Below are 12,978 nucleotides of genomic sequence, written 5' to 3'. Positions count from 1 at the left end.
CTCAACCCACGTGGATCAAAGGAGAACGAAAAACACCAAGGTCACACGATAACTATGAGCCCAAGAGACAGAAAAGGCCACATGAACTAGAGACTTAGATCATCCTGAGACCAGAAGAAATGGATGGTGCCTGGCCAACCAATGACTGCCCTGACAGGGAGCACAACAGGGAACCCATGTGGGAGCAGGAGAACAGTGGGATGCAGACCCCAAATTCTCATAAAAAGACCAGACTTAATGGTCTGACTGAGACTAGAAGAATCTCGGCAGTCATGGTCCCCAAACCTTGTATTGGCCCAGGGCACGAACCATTCCCGAAGACAACTGATCAGACATGGAAGGGACTGGACAATGGATTGGAGAGAGATGCTGATGAAGAGTGAGCTACTTGTATCAGCTGGAAACTTGAGACTGTGTTGGCATCTCCTGTCTGGAGGGGAGATGGGAGGGTAGAGAGGGTTAGAAACTGGCAAAAAAGTCATGAAAGGCAAGACTGGAGGGAGGGAGCGGGCTGACTCATTAGGGGGAGAGTAAATGGGAGTATGTAGTAAGGTGTATATAGGTTTATGTGTGACAGACTGACTCGATTTGTAAACTTTCACTTAAAGCACAATAAAAATTATTAAAAAAAAAAAAACTTAACACCTAGTACTATAAATGCAGGGCAGACAGAAGATGAAAAAACAAGGCTACCTGTCTAAGACGGCTTCTCCACGTATTAGATCCAAGATTTGTCCACGTTTGTCATAAACTTTGCAAGTGTGTCTAACGCTACAGAGACCAAAAACACAGCAAGGGTGAATGCTAGCCTGCCAGGATGGTTCACATCTAATTCCTGCACTGCCCGTCTTAGAGTCAAGTTGGTGCTTTCTATCAAAATAACGTAGATCACTCAGGTCTAGATCAGGATTACAGCCTTTTTCACCTTTTCAACACACAGTTCTGAAGAGTAATAAAAGAACACACGGATCATAGTAAAGCATTTATGAAAAGCCTATGTGAAGACAACGTTTTTCCATATTCCAAAAGAGAGGAGACAGAAACCTAAAGGCTCTAGAACAAAGAGACTTTTCCAAAAAGTTTTTGGTCTGCATTAATCACCGGCAACAACTCTTCAGGATCAGCAGTCATTTGAAAAGACACTTTGATTTGGGGGGTTACTTCTCTGTGTCCTCTGGTCCAATTATACATGAGTCACTTTCACATCACGAGATCGCCCCACCAAGTGCACTTTCCTGACTGCTCTTCTCAACAGCCTCCTTCCTGCCTGCTGCACCCTCCCCTTTCTTTCCTCTCCAAAAGAAAGCCTTCATCCAGAATACACTGTCACAATAAACTAGGACAGGATGCCTTCAAATAAACTCAGATGCCACTACTGTTCACCATTTCCCACACCACTAAGCCTTTACCCTTCTCCAAATTCCCACTGCCCCTCACTTACTGCCATCACAAAGATTAAGAGTGATCTTTGGGTCTTGGAAATGTGGGCAGATAGGTATTGTTTCTGAGCACTTACACAACCCCCTAGTTGCCACGCAGTTCTGTGCACATTACTTCCTTACACTGTGTGAGGCACGATGAGGTTAAATCATTAAAATACAATCCCAGAGAAACTCAGAGTAAGATTAAATTCCTATCTCCCACTGGAGTCACTCTCAGCTGGGGCTCTTTGGGTGCCCCTCCCCCTCATGCAGACATCTGCCATGTCTGGAGACATTTTTGATTGTCACAATTCGGGAGGGGGGCAGTGCTACTGGCATCCAGTGAGCAGAGGCCAGTGATGCTGCTAAACATCCTACAACAACTCCCCCTTCCCCCCGCCCCCGCAACAAACAAGAACTGTCTGGATCAAAATGTCAACTGCATTGACCTAATCTCTAGGACTACGTTCTTCGGCCCCTAATTGATAGTTAAAGAATGGCTTACTCTACAATTTTATCATTGTACAGCATTTACACATGCCCCCCTTTTTTAATCAAGTGCTATTTCTGACATGTTATACTTAAAAAAAAAAATACTTTTTAGTTACTCTAAAAAGAAAATTTTTTTTTTTTTTTTAAAACACACGATATAGGGAGCCATAGAGGAACATGAGTAGAGCTCACAAAGCCCAACTCTCTTCCTTTATTGAGAAAACCTGGCAAAGACCAGCTCCTTTCCTTAGCAACCTCCATCCCCTGAGCTGTGGTCTGCCTGTGCCTGGCTGCTCACCTGGAGTCTTCAGTTGCTGACATGCTCTTGCAGCTGCCTTTTCTCTGCTTTGCTCATCCCCACACACATGCGTCACTCCACAGCAGTAATGATGTACATTGATGGGAATCTCCACAGATCTACAGCCCCTAGTTGTCTGTTTCCCTCCGTAAATTACATTCATTGCCGAGCCATGTGAGGCACCTAAGGACATCAGCCTTTCTGGCTGCCCTCTGTCTGAGGCTGGGCAATGGGACATTATCTAGTAAGGGCTCCAAATTACTATCCTAAGCTGAAAACAACACTCCAACCAGTTTTTAAGCTGAATACAATTTTTCGTTCTTAATTTTTCACTCCCTGTCCCTCTTTCCTAACCATCCTTGGCTCTGCCTAGATTTCTATTAGTTGTAATTTTCTCTTCAAGGAGTCTGCTTTGAGTTCAAGCTGGAGAAGCTGGAGAGCTCAACAAGATGTGGTATCTTTTCTACTCCTTCTTCCAAGGCTTCCGCTTGGACTCTCAGAAGGGTACACCAAACAGTGACTTTGTCCTTCTGGCCTCAAACATCGTCAGCACAAATGAGAGCTCAAAGCCAGCCTTGGGCATAATGCTCCCAATGCCAATGCCTGATTCACTGTTGTTAGGTGCCATCAGATTCCCAGGTCTTTCTTCCAGCCGCTGGGTGGGTTTGAACTGCCAACCTTATGGTTAGCAGCCAAGTGCTTAACCTTTGCGCCACCAGGGCTCCTTGCCTGATTCACTAGGAACTGTAAATAGATGAGTAAATGGACATGTGACTGCCAGTGATGAAGGATAAAGTGGAACTGGCAGAACCATGTGCTTTGCTAATGCTATTATCCACCAAACCTGGAATCCTCAACTCTCTGGCATGCTGTTTCCTTTACAGAAAAAGTAATTAACAAAAGAACAGCTAAGGAAAGTGATCCATGGAGAAGAAGGATGGTGGTTGAGGGAATGTGAGTTGGCAGAGCTAACAACCTGATATGGTACAGAAAAAGGGCAATCAGACCTGGTTCCATTCTCGACAACACACCTCAGGAAGGCCCAACAACTCTTCCCTGGTTCTAGGAAAATCATGTCTCATGTCAATAAATCCCTAATGATGCCTGAGATATTTCCACCCACATAATGAATTCCATCCTATCACCCAAAACCTAATGGTTTTCTCTTCACAATTATTCACTGGCATGGTGTCTATGAGTTGAATCAACAGAGGCTTTGGGAACCTTTCACAGGCAGGGTATCCCATTGCACTAACTCCAAGAGGCTGGAGAGACAAGAGTCCCTACGACCTGGCAAAGTCAGAGTAACAGTGGCAGCCACTGCCTTTGCCTTACCCTGAAGTAGAGAGTGTGGCAGCCTTCAAACACATCTTCACAATCCATCAGCTCTGCTGCTTTTCACCACTCACTCACTTCTGCATGCTGGACCACGATCAATCAATCACCAACTGCCAGAGACAAAAAAAGGAATGAATGCATTAGGCCAACAAACCCACGACTTCAATTACTAAGTCACTGCTCGAGTGTATTTGTTAAAGTTGGCTAAGTGCTGAAGAAATAGACCCAAACACAGATAATGGCTCAAGCTCAAAATAAAAGTTCACTTCTAGCTCCTGTACACATACTGGACAGGTGAAAGGTCTGTCACTGAGGTGGGCCTCCTCAATGCAGTGATCCAGGAACCCAGGCTGACAAGTCTTGCCATCTCTGAAACAATTTTTAAGGTTGCTCTGGGGTGAGGCGGGGCCAAGATGGTGGAATAGTCAGATGCTTCCAGGATCCCTCTTACAACAAAGACCTGAAAAAACAAGTGAAATGGTTATATATATGACAAGGGAGGATCCCTGAACACCAAAGGCAAAGTTCAGAAGTCAGACTGAGTGGCAGGGGGACGGAGAGATGTCTCAGAAGCTGCAAGGAGTTGCTAGACCTGACTCGGCAGGAACCAGTGCCCCTCAGGCACAATCCCCCAGAGCAACTGCAGCAGGGCTGGTGGTGGCATTCAGGACGTGGTTTCCTCAGGGAGAGACAGCCAGCCGCACAGTCTACTCACACCTCCCAAACCACAGAAGAACAGCTCTCTTGGCAAAAGCTAAGTACTTGCGTTTATTTTACCGTATCCCCAAGCCCCCAAGCCAGCTTCAGTGGCCATTGATTTCCCTGGGCCTGAGATAGGTCCTGATGCACACCCTGAGCCATTCTCCCGGCCTTGGGGGAAAAGATAATCTGCCAGCTCCACTAACCTGGGGAGCTCAGGACAGAAGCGGCTCCTGTCCAGGCACAAATGGTCCGTGAACTTTGAATACCTTTAACCCCTGCATGGAGCTGTGTGGGCCCATTTCAGATTAGGCCCTTGTTGGTAGACCGCAATGGTGCATCTGCTTGAGATCTGACTTTAACAGTCTCAGCTGTGTGGTGGAGAGGTGGGTTTTTGATGTTTGACAACTCTTTGCCTCTTAAACAGAGTCTTCACCTACCTACATCAGGGGCCTGAGGACTGGTGGCTCCACCCATGTCACCTAGCCACCCACGACAGGGGTCCAAGGGTAAGTGATTCCTACCAGTCCTTATAACCAAAAGCATTCGGTGCCCGTGGTCCAGCTGCAGAACCCACCGAACTCTGCGTTCTAGGGAACAGGGACACACTTTCCTCACAGACACTCGGGGGGACGGCTGGCAGCCCCCTACCTTGTTCAGAGCGTGACCCCCTTCTGCAACCAGATACCTGTGCCTACACCAATCTCCCCTTCCCCTCAAAGACCAAGGTTGTTCTGGGGACTTCACTCCTTTCAAGCCAGCTAGGAGTGGAAAACACAATGGAGGAGCTGCATGGGAGTTATCTTGTTAAGTTTCTCCCTCTTCCCTAGAAATGGATCTCAGTACCTCCCACTTCCACTCACATTATGCGGGCTAGAGCTATCCACACGGACTGCTCCGCAGCCAGGAATCTCTGTTGTACAAGGCTGACTCCAGCCCAACCAGGAACACAGCATTACGTTTGTTGTTGTTGTTGTCAGGTGCCGTCAATTCTGACTCACAGAGACCCTGTGTACAACAGAATGAAACACTGCCTGGTCCTGTGCCATCCTCACAGTCATTGCTGTGTTTGAGCTCACTGTTTCAGTCACTGTGTCAATCCATCTCATTGAGGGCTTTCCTCTTTTTTGGTGACCTTCTATTTTCCCAAGCATGATGTTCTTCAGGGGCTCGACCCTCCTGATCATATGTCCGAAGCATGCGAGATGAAGTTTTGCTATCCTCACTTCTAATGAGCATTCTGGCTACATTAGGTTTAGAGCAAGAAATTTGGGATAAGACACAAGCACAGTAACCTTGCCTTAGTTACTTAACAACTCTGAGTCTTGATTTCCCCATCTCTAAAATACCCTGCCTTCCTCTGAGGGTCATTGCTGTTATTGTTGTTAGGTACTGTTTGCAACCCTGCTTTCAATTCTTTGAGCCATATGCTTAGGATTCGAACTGCTGGCTCATATGATAAGCTCTACACTGAAATTTTTTGAGGAACCACCAAACTGTTTTCCACAGCGACTATGGCATTTTGCATTCCCACCAGTAATGAATGAGGTTCCAAATTCTCCACATCCTTGCAAACACCTGTATTTTCCTTTTTTTTTTTTTATTATAGCCATTCTACTGGGGGTGAGGTGGTATGTCTTTGTGGTTTTGATTTGCATCTCCCTAAATTTTTTTTTTTTTAATGACTAACAATGTTGAGGTAGCACCAACAGAATTTTAGGATTCGTCATCGGTAGTAAAACAAGCTCATCAGTTCATTTGAAGAGAGACAGAAATAAACCTTCAATAAGCTGAACATAGAATACGAACTGAAAGAGGAAGCAGGTGACTGGCGTACTGGCATCAAAGGCAGTGTACTCTACCTGGGTCAGGGTCAAAGCTGAGGTCCTCATTATACACTGTAACCTCCCCTTCACTGGAAACAGCACCCATCTCCCTCAAACATCATGTCTACAAAATTCACCTCAAAGAACAGCCATCTAGTTATTTCAGAAAAGAGAATGGATGAATGAACCCTGGCTCGTGAGGTCAAAAAAACCAATGTTCAAGTTTTGGGTTGTGAATACAATCTCAAAGGGACAGAATTTAAGAAAATCCATACTTATTAGAAACTTCCAAGTTCTAGAAAAACCTGATTTCAGAATAACTTTGACCTGCCTTCTGTGCCAGCCCTGAAGTATACTGACTAATTAACCAACATTATTTTTACTAGTACTCTCACGCCTACCTTCAAGGTTTATAATTACTGGATATTGATCAGGTTTAAAAGTCACATGTATGTTTCCAGAATCCCACCCATGTGTGTAGGCTAGGTTTACATGCAACGAATTAGAAACTATGAAGTTATGGGGAATTTTAATTGAATCATGATTTCAACTTCAGGTTCAATTACCCAATTTATGCAACCCAAAATTCAAAACCTGTATTATGATGCTTAATTGTTAGGTTACATCCCACCTTCTCCCCCACTACACACGCAAAAACACACACACACACACCCCTAGCAAAGTAACCACAACCATCCCTCAGTCTCCACAAAACCCATTATTTCAACCTTACGTAAACAATTTGGCTTTCACAACTATTTTCTTTGAGCTTCTCTTTGACTGAGATCTCACAAAGCCTCTCAAGATCCTGTAGACTAGAGGCTACACACTGCTAGTTTGCCAGCTCCATTATTTCACCTCCTCCAGGAATTCCCAGAGACAGCAGTGCCACCTGCTGGTAGGGAAGGCACAATCTGCTTTCTGGAAGCCTATGGGTGACAGGAATGGCAGCCTAGATTTCTGTCCTTGGGAGCCTTTCTTTTCTAGAGCACATCATAAGCATAAGCTACCATCTGAGATGTGTAACCTCCACAGGAGCCTCCACTGTGACTGGCAGGTCGTCTGGAAGCCATGTAAAGCAAAGCCAGGCTGGCCAACAATGAGGCACTTCTGCCTGGAAATGCCTCCTCAATCTTGCAAATGCAAGAGCCTCACTGAATTCAACATTTCCTGGTTCTCCTTTTCCCCCACTGCTTCAGTATCAGATAACAGCACTCCCAGCCCCCACCTGTAGCTATGCTATCTAGCTCTACCTTACATCCTAAGGAAGGTGCTCAGACCCCTCTCAATGTGAAGGCTCTTACATGTACACAATGTGACACAGATCCTTCTCAAGGGATACTACTGCTTAGGCATGCAAGTCAGACTCTAATTTTTCATTCACTCTCCATCCTGCCCGTGCCTAACCCAAAGGACAGAAAGGACAGGAAGGAAATGATTTTGTTATTGTTTTGAAAGTAACACTACTGAGCTTTCACTGATTCAGAGAGTAAACTCTTGTGCTATAGGTCACTAATACATGCTGTGTCCCTCAAGATGCACTCAGCCTGCCAATCTTCCTGGTTTCCCTTGCTTAACCTGATCAGTGTTTTTCAACCTTTTCACAGCCCCTTCCACAGGTGAACGTGAGAACTGCACGCCCTTTGTGTAGTTTTCACAGGCAGTCCCCAGTTACAAAGGTCCCACTAACATGCAACCTGTAGTTACAAACCAATTCCCATAAAGCCTATTTATATTAAAAATTTGAGGTATATACAATGGCTCGTAATAATAAACAGGTGCTACTTTGCAAAGAGCATTAAAACACTCTTATTATCACCATATTATCATGTTAAAGATATTTGAGTGTATCTGGAAATGATTCTATAATGCTTTTTATGTCTACAAAAGGAACACTACGTGCTAAGACAAACATCTGGTTAACTAACATTAGATACAAACTGTACCTAACTGTTCCGGCTTATATACAAATTCAACTTAAAGACAGATTTAGGAACGGAGCTCCTTCTTAATCCGGGGACTCCCTGCATGACAAAAATGACATTTTTTTTTTTTAGATCTAAAAGCATATACTTTTTCAAGTTATACCACCTCTCTCAAACTTCAGAATTCCTTCCCTCACCATCACCAACTTAAAAATTTTAGACAAAATTTGAAGTTATTACCAATAATTTGCTTTGTGTTCCAAACTATTAGCCGACAACCTATATTTCACTTTACTAGGGACAGTTGTTCCCAGCGAGCTTGAGCTTCGCAGCAACTTCTTTTACTTCCATTCACCTCAGAGTTCTCATCTCTCTAACAGATCCAAGTGCTCCCTCTTCAATTTTTTTTTTTTAACTTGCCAAGCTAATTGATTGCCTATCAAGTACTGACATTTTGCCAGTATGCAAGGGTGGATTAGCCAGTAAGCAAGGTGTACAACAGGGTTAATTGTGTTTACTCACTAATCAGTAGTGAACAATTTCATGGGGGTTTCATCACACCTTTGATGTGGTGAAAAACAGGGAAAATTTTGACTACAGATTAGTAGGTAGGCACAAGTAAACCCGTGTGTACCTTGCTTATTGGATAAACCATCTCTGGAGTATGACTTACATGTTTGAAAATCACAGTGTTTCCTAAAGAAACAAATTTGTAGGGAGAAGAGGAATAAAACGGCTTTGAAAAAGTATCAGGGTGTCTCCAAGGAACCAGGTAAATATAAATCTTTGTCAATCTCATGCCAGAATAAATTCTAAGTGAATTACATTCAAACGCCAGAATACAGTAAAATTAACACTAGTGAACCACTGGAAAACTGAAGGGACTTTTTATGTTTCACTATAAGGATGTACACTATGCCCTTCCTATTGCAGGTCTGCGGAAATGGAGAAGAGAGGTAGGGGATACCCTGCAGTTTTAATCTGCTCTGAAACTCCTGCAGGCACCTCCCCTTTTCAAAGCGTGGTTTACAGGAGATATTCCCTCCCCACACATCCCTCTTCTGCCAGCCAAATGGTCTTCTTCAAACACACACTTTTCAAAGAACTGAGGAAGTCTGAAGAGGCTTAATTTAGACCTTGCCTTCACCCTACAGCCCAGTAACATGCAGAAAATAACTAATTTCCCTATTGAACAGCCCCAGAAAAGCCTCAGTTCACAGCGACCCCCCACCCCACACACACACACACACACACACACAAAATCCTGTCTTCTTGAACAAGAATCTCAGTGTGCTGATCTGGTCTGCAGTTCACTGCAGGCATTTCCTTCCTCACAATTTACCAGTCAGCAGTTAAGCGTCTCATTTAGATCTGCTCCGCCAGCGCCCAGCTGCTTAGAACATTTTTACCTTTGTAACGAATCTCTGGGTCCCTTCAGCCCACTCAGAGCGCCCAACTGCGGTGAACCTGGGCCCTTCAGCCCACTCAGAGCGCCCCACTGCGGGGAACCTGGGCCCTTCAGCCCACGCAGAGCGCCCACCTGCGGGGAACCTGGGTCCTGCAGCCCACTCAGAGCGCCCACCTGCGGGGAACCTGGGCCCTTCAGCCCACTCAGAGCGCCCAACTGCGGGGAACATGGGCCCTGCAGCCCACTCAGAGCGCCCACCTGCGGGAAACCTGGGCCCTGCAGCCCACTCGGAGCGCCCAACTGAGGGGAACCTGGGCCCTGCAGCCCACTCGGAGCGCCCAGCTGCGGGGAACCGGGGCCCTTCAGCCCACTCAGAGCACCCAGCTGCGGGGAACGTGGGCCCTTCAGCCCACTCAGAGCGCCCAACTGCGGTGAACCTGGGCCATTCAGCCCACTCAGAGCGCCCACCTGCGGGGAACCTGGGCCCTTCAGCCCACTCAGAGCGCCCAACTGCGGCGGAACCGGGGCCCTTCAGCCCACTCAGAGCACCCAGCTGCGGGGAACGTGGGCCCTTCAGCCCACTCAGAGCGCCCAACTGCGGTGAACCTGGGCCATTCAGCCCACTCAGAGCGCCCAACTGCGGGGAACCGGGGCCCTTCAGCCCACTCAGAGCACCCAGCTGCGGGGAACGTGGGCCCTTCAGCCCACTCAGAGCGCCCAACTGAGGGGAACCTGGGCCCTGCAGCCCACTCAGAGCGCCCAACTGAGGGGAACCTGGGCCCTGCAGCCCACTCAGAGCGCCCAACTGAGGGGAACCTGGGCCCTGCAGCCCACTCAGAGCGCCCAACTGCGGGGAACCTGGGCGGAGGGCTCGCCTGCAGGTCGAGCGGCCAGAGAAGCTTCTCCGGGCGGCACTCGGGCTCGGTCACCGGGTCACGCCGCTCCCACCCCGCCCGCACCAGGGAAGAGGGTCTGTGTCCACCTCAGAATCCGGGATCCTGACGTGGTGGAGGGGCGTGTGAACCCCCGCCCGCCCCGCCAGGCCCATCCCGCTCACCCCGCCCCGCCCCGCCCATCCCGCTCGCCACGACCCGGCGAACGTGCGATGCGACTGGCAGCCCCGCGGCGTCGCTCACCTCGGAAGAAACGCTCCGGCTTCCTCCCACGGCTCTGGGGAAAAAAAAAAAAAAAAAAAAAAAAAAACCTGCCGCTCCCGCAGGCGCACTAGGCTCTCGCGCCTTCGCCCCTCCGGTCCAGGCGCGAGACCCTCCGACCAGGCTCTGGCCCGCCCCGGCCCTGTAGGTCAGCGGCCACGAGAGCCAATCCGCTCGCACGGGAGGCCCAGCGGCAGTCACGTGGCCACAGCAGCCAATCACAAAATAGCCCTCGGCCGCCTGCTCCCAAGTCCCTGGGGGCTCAGCTGCTACAGTGCAGAGAGGGTGTGAGACGTGCGCAAAAGACTGAGGATCCGTGTTCCGGGACTGATTGATTGATCATTTGCTACATCTTTTAGTTTCTAAAATCCTAATAATAGTCATCACCTGGGTACCTTGTTAAAATGCGGATTCCGATGCAGTAAGTTTGGGGTAGGGACCTGAGAGTCCACCTTTCTAACTAGCTCCCAGGTCGTGGTGATGATGCGCCTGGTCCGAGGACCACCCTCGAGGAGCAACATTTTAAGGAAATCTGTCAGAAAGCGTCGGTTTTACAGCTGCCCCATGTTATTTTCAAGTTTTGAGACCTCTTCCTCCAGTGATGCAGAGCATTCCAGTGACTGACTAAGCACGGGGTGTCCTGGTGACGCTCATGGTTTGGGCACCTGCTGAGGGAAAAAACCCGCTAACCAAACCCACTGCTGTGGTCTCGATTTGGACTCATAGGACCCTACAGGACAGAGTAGAACTGCCCCATAGGGTTTCCAAGGTTGTAAATCTTGAGGGAAGCAGACTGCTTTGTCCTGGGAGCAGCTGGTGGATTGGAACCCCTGACCTTTCACCACTGTGCTCTGTTTAATTCCCACACCACCCACCCTTAGACTAAGGGACAACAACCTATGCCAACTTGGGGTTGGGGTATGGAAAGTAGAAATGGACACTGTATGATCCTTGGAAATAACAGGACTGTGTTCTGAAATATTGGGCATGTGTTTCTGAGTGGCAGCTGGACCAGACTCTGGCATAAAGTCCCCCCCTACTTTATGTAATTTACAGTCTGTCATACAACTACAAGGGCAAGTTCAGGAAGGGCACTTGGAGTATAGGAAAAACATGCAGGGACCTGATGCTTGCAGTGTAAGCTAGAGTGGTTGTACACTAACCTGCCTTAAAACCCACTGCCGGCGAGTCGATTCCGATTCATAGCGACCCTACAGGACAGGGTAGGACTGCCCTGTGGAGTTTCCAAGGAGCACCTGGTGGATTCGAACTGCTGGCCTTTTGGTTAGCAGCCATAGCAAACCTGCCTTAGAAGTCTTAAAAATTTTCCCAGATGCTCTTCTGTAATTCCAGAGTCAGGACGTCAAGAAGCCCATTGCCTCTAAAATCTCTCAAACTTGACCTGAACTTAGTGTACAGACTGCCATCTAGAAGCTTTGTGGTTCAGCATAGCCAAGCTCTTATTACCCAGTGTTGTACTGATGTGGCTCAAGAGTCTAAGTGCTAAATTGTCTAAAGCCTTCAGACCAGGTGGTGTGATATTCCACCACATTGCTTCAAGCAGTTCTCTCTCACTATTCATCAAGGGGACTAAACTGCCACTTAGAGAGAACTTCATCCTTGTCAGTGTGTCTTAGTGCTAGAAGTGAAGCCCAGTGAGTAACCTTGGACATTGTTCATCACATTGCTCAGTATCAGGGCACGCATACCACAAAATTCAGAGTTTCTGGGAGCACATTAAATCAAGTATAGCACCGGTTCTGGTTATAGCAGGAATAAACAGATGTCCAAGCAAGAAAAACACATTTGAAGTCTCAAAGAAAATCTCCTTTGCTGTCTTCTAAGGTCGCTATGAGTCGGAATCAACTTGATGGCAATGCGTTTGGTTTGGGTTGGTTTTAGCATTAAACTGGAGGAGTCCTGGTGGCTCAGTGGTAAAGTGGTCGGCTGTTAACCAAAAGGTTAGTGGTTTATATCCACCAGCCATTTCATGGGAGAAAGATGTGGTGACCTGCTTCTGTGAAGGTTACAACCTTGGGAACCCTATGGGGCAGTTCTACTCTGTCGTATAGGATCGCTATCAGTCACAATCAACTCAATGGCAATGGGTTTGATTTTCGGTTTATCATTACATCAGTGGTTCTCAAGCGTGGCTGTACAGTAAAGGTTTTTAAGGGTATAGATTTTGGGCCCCTGTGCCCAGAGATTCCGATTGGGGTGAGGCATGGAACTTGTGTAGCTATAGGTTTAAAAAGCTCCGCAGGTGATTTGCTATCCAGCATGTGTGAGAACACCTGCATAAGTTCCTAGATCAATGGAGTCATTCTTTCACAAGGAAAAGTCAGCTCTGCAACACAGAACACTGATGACATTAAGACTGTGAAAACAGGGCATTTTGCACACAATATGTGAGAATA

At 47.4% G+C, this 12,978-nt stretch overlaps 1 long non-coding RNA gene across 2 annotated transcripts in view; it reads right to left on the bottom strand.

The window, feature by feature from the left end:
* The window catches only part of LOC135228756 (uncharacterized), a 91,443-nt gene extending 82,094 nt beyond the window's left edge, over positions 1 to 9,349 (bottom strand). Inside the window, exons 1-2 of one of the 2 annotated variants that reach the window (XR_010319568.1) lie at positions 3,837 to 9,349; positions 3,547 to 3,659 (exon numbers count right to left, since the gene is read on the bottom strand). This is a non-coding gene — a long non-coding RNA (uncharacterized LOC135228756). The other variant, XR_010319569.1, reaches the window with a different exon arrangement.
* Between the last annotated feature and the right edge of the window lie 3,629 nt (positions 9,350 to 12,978).

This window comes from Loxodonta africana, chromosome 27 (assembly GCF_030014295.1).
Source record: "Loxodonta africana isolate mLoxAfr1 chromosome 27, mLoxAfr1.hap2, whole genome shotgun sequence".
Classification (NCBI taxonomy): Eukaryota; Metazoa; Chordata; class Mammalia; order Proboscidea; family Elephantidae; genus Loxodonta; species Loxodonta africana.
Note: the sequence above shows the minus strand (reverse complement) of the source record. Positions and strands in the feature narration are given on the sequence as shown.